A 7,238-nucleotide genomic window follows, 5' to 3' on the forward strand; every position below is an offset into this window, starting at 1 on the left:
TTTTTTTCTTTTAAATGTACTAAAAGCCAGAGAGGAGATTATGATTATATGCTGATTATCCCCAGATTCCAACATCTAGTCTTAAACTCTGACTCTATTGCCTGAAGGCACATTTCTTTAGGTTAGATCAGATCCCATTATCACTTTCTTATTCAGGGCTTCACTCACCCAATGTAGCTTGCATTCTCATTTCTACTAAGAGCATCGTTCTTCTCATCTTCTTATGCTTTCTTTCTCTCATGTTGGAGGCCCCATGCTCATCACCAATGCACTGACACTTGAGTTTGTGTTGCCTGTTTGTTGAGGCCTCTTCTATCCTCCTCGAGCTGTGTTAATTCTTTAAAGTCTCGGGCCTCAATAGCCTGGAATCAAAACTGATTCGGGGTGGAGGGGCTTTTAAAATGTGCTTTCAATCTAGATAAGTTACCACTGTGGATTGTCCATCTTTATTTATGTTTGGCTGCCCTGGATCTGTGTTGCTTGGCACAGGCTCTCTCTAGTCCTGGAGAGCGGGGGCTATGCTTTGTTATGTGTGGGCTTCTCTTTGTAGTGGCTTCCCTCGTTGCAGAGCACAGGCTCTAGGCGCGTATGCTTCAGCAGCTACAGCACTCGGGCTCAGAAGATGTGGTGCAGGGGCTTAGCTGCTCTGCAGCATGTGGAATCCTCCCGGACCAGGAATCGAACCTGTGTCCCCTGCATTGGCAGGTGGGTTCTTATCCCATGTACCATCGCGGAAGTTCCATCTGTCTTTATTTTTATTGATTGATTTTAAATTAATGTTTATTGAAGAATACTTGCTTTATAATGTGTTAGTTTCTTCTGTACAGCAAAGTGAATCAATTATATTTATACATATACCTCCACTTTTTTGGATTTCCTTTCCATTTAGGTCACCACAGAGGACTGAGTAGAGTTTCCTGTGCTACACAGTAGGTTCTCCTTAGTTACCTACTTTATACATAGTATCAATACTGTATAGATGTCAATCCAAGTCTCCCGATTAATCTTACCTCCCTCCCCCCACTTGGTATCATGTGTTTGTTCTCTATATCTGTGTCTCTAGTTCTGCTTTGTAAATAAGATTGCACCAGTTTTCTAAATTCTATGTATACGTGTCAATATATGATGTTTGCTTTTCTCTTTCTGACACACTTCACTCTGTAGGACAGTCTTCAGGTCCATTCACATTGATACAAATGCAAATCGTCCATCTTTAACGTCTAAGATGCTAGGAGCTTTTCTATTTGCATAGCTCATAAAGAAGAAACGGAAGTGACAAGATGGGAAGGTATGTATGGTTGGTCTAGGGAATCAGGCTTGAAGATGTCACAGGTTGTTTTTATTGACAATCCTTTGGCAACAATTCAATCTCTGTGCCAGGGGCTTTGCAGTGGCTCAGTGGTAAAGAATCCATCTGCCAATGCAGGAAATGCAGATTCTATCCCTGGGTTGGGAAGATTCCCCAGAGAAACAAATGGCAACCCACTCCAGTATTCCTGCCTGGAAAATCCCATGGACAGAGGAGGCTGGTGGGCCCCAGTCCTCGGGGTCACAAGAGTCTGACACCACTTAGCAACTAAACCATGACCACCACCAGTCTCTTGCCCACAGGGAACTACAAGGGGCCCTGAAACAGAAAAACTCTGTTGTGTGTCCAGTAGCAGACAGAAACTTGGATTTGAATGAGTCAAGAACAGTCCTTGTCACAGTGAGTATGTCTTTACTCTCTAACATTCACTAAATTGAATTAAAATTTTATTAACACACCGTTTTGTTCCCCTGTCTCCACATTTAAAACTATCCAGATGTTTAAGGGTTAATATCCAGATAATTAAGGGTTAATATCCAGGTGACTGAAAATGTTCTGTCTTCACCAACACAAGGGTGCTGCACAGCTCTACCCTGAATTTGCATGTCTCTTATTCTTTCCAACTGGAAATCGGATTCTCAACTCCATTGGACTAAAATAACTTCCTATAAAAAGATCTAGGAATTCCCACGAGTACAGCTCAGTCATAATCTTTATTTAGTCTCTTTAAAATGGAAAACCATTTGGAAAATAAAAAAGTTTAGGATGAAACACTAGGCACAGAGATTGTAATTAAAATGCACATGTGAAAAACAAGCAAAAAAGAAGCATTCGTCTTCTTGGAAAATCCAGGAGGAGAAATAAGCAGAATTCAATGTCGTTGTCATCATTGGTAATTGCTGTTAAGAGATTTGCAAGCTCCTTTGTTACCCATATACCTCTGAGAACCAGCAGCACGACTGTGAGTTGCACTGTGCTGTGCTGGTCGCTCAGTTATGTCTGACTCTTTGCGATTCTATCGACTGTAGCCCGCCAGGCTCTTCTGTTCATGGGATTTCTCAGGCAAGAATACCGGAGTGGGTTTCCGTGCCCTTTTCCAAGGGATCTTCCCCACCCAGGAATTGAACCCAAGTCTGCTTTGTCTCCTGCATTGCGGGCAAATTCTTTGTCCACTGAGCCATCTGAGAAGTCACTACTAGTCAGCAATCACAAAGAGTATTTGCTAGGACACTTAGGCATCTACACATTCTGCTGATCTCCCAATTCTTCACCATCTCTGCCTTATTATCCTCTGTATGGACAAGTGGTACAACTTCTCAATTCACATTCATTCTTTCTAGGTTTTATATTTTAATATGTATGGACCCCATAATTTCCAAGTACCATGGGCTACTTGATGGCTATGTGCATTTATTTTTTAGTTAAAGGATTATATATTGTTATTTAGTGGAAATTCTCCTTATTTATTGGCTGTGCCAGGGTGGCACATGAGATCTCAGTTTCTTAGTACCCTGACCGGGGATTGAACCTGTACTTTTTGCACTGAAAGTGCAGAGTCTTAACCATTGGACTATCAGAGAAGTCCCTCTGTTCACATTCTGATGTCTAAATCTCACTCACATCCATAGTTCACTTCTTTTTTTTTTTCTGCAGAATTAACCTAAATCATAGATATAATAATATCACTCCTATATTTAAAAACCTCAGTTCTCCTGGGTTCCCTGCAATAGACTCTCATTATTCTAATGGCACAAAAGTCCAATCATTTTAATATGGCACACAGATGCCATTAAAACTTTGCCCCAAAGTTTATCTCTTAAAGTAAATCTTGACTTTTACTTAATTCTTTATCTTGTGCTTTTTTCCTTGAACTGTCATTGAACTTTGACATCTATCCTTAAGAAACACGATTATGTAATGCTTTACACAACTGTTTATAGTGGACATATCTAGAACAGATATACTATTTGCAGGGCAAAAATTTGGGTGTGTACCTTTTCATAAGCTCATCTTTTCAAACTCATCTTTATTTTAAGCTTATTTCCTTCATGGAAGAAATTTTGTGTAGTTAATTGTGTGTGTGTGTGTGTGTGTGTGTGTGTGCGCACGCACGCATGCACTCAGTTGTGTCTGACTCTTTGTGAACCCATGGACTGTAACCTGTCATGCTCCTCTGTCCATGGGATTTTTCAGGCAAGAATTCTGGAGTGGGTTGCCATTTCCTCCTCCAGGGATGTAGTTAATTAGGGACTGTCTAAATCTAGTCCCATTTCCTCCCAGGGAATGATCTGCAATTCTAGAGAATTTGGGGGTTAGGGGTGTTTTGTTTGTTTTTGTTCCTTCTTTCCTTTTCCTCCTTCCTTCCTTCCTTTCTTCTTCTTCTTTTTTTTTTTATAATAACAGTTTAGGGGTATGAATGTCTGGCCGTGGTCATCTTGTCCGCACTGGTATCGTTATAAACAACACTGTTCTTGTGAACACCCACCAAGATTAGTTTGATCTCGTAAGTGACCTGGCCAACAGCTCACACTGTCATTTGCAAGCACTTCTCTCATCTCTATGCTGGGACTTACCCAGGTGAGCTTCCCACTCTCTGCTAACTTCCTTCCTGAGAGCAAGGGAAGCGCTGACTGCTTTCCAGGTGTTCCCAGGGAGACCAGTGAGTTTTGTGGGGCAATACAGGCCCTGGTACCTTGACACAATCCACAGCACCTTTGGCATCCATGCCAAGGTTTGTTGGTGAGCTCCGTGAGGTTGTTGCTCCTCTTCTTCCACCTCTAAGTAGAAAGTGAAACTTTGATGCTTTGTACATTTATATCCCTAAATGTATCTAGGCTTTGCTATTGCTCCCTTGAACACAGTTCCTGGTGATGCAAAAGGGTCCAGAAGAGGAGGAGAACTCAACTCAAAGACTCAGAGACCCATGTCAGCCTCTGCTCAGCAAACCAGCCCAGACAGGCAAACCAACTCCTGTGACTGGACCTCTTTTCTGCCTCTGTATCCTAATGCCTGCACACTATGCTGGGAGTTCTTTCCCATCAACAGGGCATGCTTTCAAAAACTTGCCTTTACATGGTGTTTCACACAAACCCCTTTTCTTGCTATGTCTCTCCTTCCCTGAGCTAGTAGCCTTGTCAGGCCTAAGGTATTAGCTAAAATGGGTTGGAGGAGCAAAGGAGAGACCAAACAAATATTGTAAATATAAACATTCATGCTAACAGTTCCAAATAAGCTTTGCGGAAGGAAGGTTCTAATAGACACAGATCCAGATATTGTAGCTATAAACACAGAGTCTCTCTGATACTCAGATGCCCTGGAAGTGGACCTTATAGATTCTAGATATGGGTTGAATGGATGGAAAAATATAAAATGTATCTTTCCATGTAAAATGGAAATTTTAACCAAGTTGGTTCAGAGAATCATAAAGCTGAGTTAACTGAGTAGTTGCTTGGGTATTCTATTTTTATTTGATAAATAAAGAAGCCACTAAAATCCTGTATTTCAAACGTTGGTAGGAGTTAGTCGCTTAATTTGTTTCATTCACTTGTACCTGTTCACCACCTGTCAGTAGGTGATGGAATCTCTATAGCATAGGTGCAAAATGAAAGCTTTCCAAGTACTGTTTTTCTCAGTGCCAAATATTAAAGTCTTAAAAGGCCAGTTCTAATGATACTTTAACATCTCATATTGCTTTATAAATACTTTATATAATGTGTACAAAATGGCATTAATTAGCCCCCTGGTTATTTTTCTTTGTGATTGTGAACAATGTTGCCCAGGAAGGGAAGAAAGGGATTGGTTTTGAAAGCTGAAAAGGCTACAAATAATTAACTGGGGGGAAAAAAAAAAAAAGGTCAGTAGGACTAATGAGAGAAACACAGGAAGGAAATTAAACATTGATAGAGTAAGAAGTAGAAAGTCCATCCAGGAAATAAAAGATTCACATTCTGTCTTTCATTGGTCATTTTATCTTAGAAGTCTAAAAATACCATTTTCAAATTAAGAAAAAAATCGAGAGTTGTGACTATAATCTTAGAGCAGACTGACATTTCTGATAAAGATATTTGATTTTTTACTGGTAGGCATTAGGGATAAATTAAACTTTTTGTAAAAACAAGTGACATGACGCAAGTTATTTTTTAATCTATTATATCCATTCACTGGGTAGATAATTAGTGAGCATCCAGTATGATCTCAATTCAATACTTGATAAGTATTGACCCAGTCTTAAAGTTACTTAGTAGAAAAACCATAGCATTCAGGTCAAATTACTAAATCCTTCGAATCTTCTGCTTCATCATTTGTAAAAAGGGATGATGAGGAGAACAATAAAAATGTCCCACTCAGATGAACCATAATGGAAAAGAATATGAAAAAGAATATATGTATATATATATAACTGAATCATTTTGCTGTACGATGGAAATTAGAACATTGTTTATCAACTACATTTCAATGGATTTTTAAAAAATAGTCTCACTTATACATTTGATGCATAAAACCCCAAGCTAATGCATACAAAAGTGCTTTGCAAACTGCTAATAAAAATAAAATGTCATCTATTTCACATTTCAGTCTAAGATTTTCCTACCTTCCATTTCTAACTTTGCAAACATTGAAAATACCTAGAGAAAGAGGAACATATGTAGAATGTGTTCATGTGAATTCTTATTTGACTCAGATTCTTACCATTTCCACCCACCAAGTTCATTGAAGTCATTTTCATTTCTTTTATTTCTGAAGCCTCTGATGCTATTTGATACCTACCTATACTGAGTTGAATTGCACTTAGGAAATTATTTCACTGTGCGACTCCAGGAGAGTCTGGTGTCACGTGAGGCAGGTATTACTGTAAGGCATTGTGACTCAAAAGAGAAAGCTGCTCATTATGTCAATTACATTTATGGGAAGCAAGGGAACCCAGTTTCCCATCCCTCTTGTGAATTCTTTCAGCAAATTAAATTATGGGCATGCAGACTTGTTTAATTAATGGAGTGCATTGCAACTTGGAATTGTAGCATCTGGGCGTGGAGAAATCAGTGTATCGCCATTTCAGAGATGCTTTCTACTTGGCTTTTCATCATGGATGGCTATTCAGAGCCCTCAATAATTGAGAGAAGGGAACCTCACTACGGTTGTGTCTATATAAGACATCAACAACCTCTGAGTCGAGCATCGTGCTTGTGCTTAGATGTCTAATAAATAGGTTTGCTTGGAAGAAAATACTCTATAAAGACTGTAGAGCGTGCTCATCATACAAATTCTTTCCCCAGTAATTTTGACAACAAATAACTATGATACTTCCCAGTGTCAGCAACTTTGGGATAGTTTGTAGCTTCTTACTCTGTGTTGTATAATCAAAGCTGATTGAATTAAGAAAAATAAAATGAACAAATCAAATATTTCTTCTGCTAAGTGTACAAAAGTTGAAATTAGCCAATGTTTATTGAGTTTGTGTTACATGCAGAGCACTTTCTTGGGCATCTTTGTTTACAAAGTTGAGAAGACTTAATCTTGGGAACTAGGAGAGATGGAAATATAAGCATAAATTCCTGCGTATCTACTTGATTATTACCTTAACAGGGACATTTGCAAAGTGCCTTGGAAATACAGATCCAGAAACAATGATAACTGTCAGAGGAAGTGGTGGACTCCTGCAGAGGAGGACGAGGAAAACTCTACAGTACAAATGCTATTCCAGCTAAGAGAACAACTTAAGTCATGAAAGAATAAAAAATGGATCTTATTTCTGAGAAAATTGAGCAGTCTAGTTTGGACTGTCACTGGAAACAGAGCCTTAAAGGGATACTGAAATAGCCCAAAGGCTATGCAGAGGAATTTGAATATATATGTTCACAAGGCTCCATTAAGATGTTCCGAAGGAGAAGGACAAGACCATACCTATTTAAGAAACTCCAATTTGAAGAGG

Source organism: Bubalus bubalis, chromosome 13, assembly GCF_019923935.1.
Source record: "Bubalus bubalis isolate 160015118507 breed Murrah chromosome 13, NDDB_SH_1, whole genome shotgun sequence".
NCBI classification, from domain to species: Eukaryota; Metazoa; Chordata; class Mammalia; order Artiodactyla; family Bovidae; genus Bubalus; species Bubalus bubalis.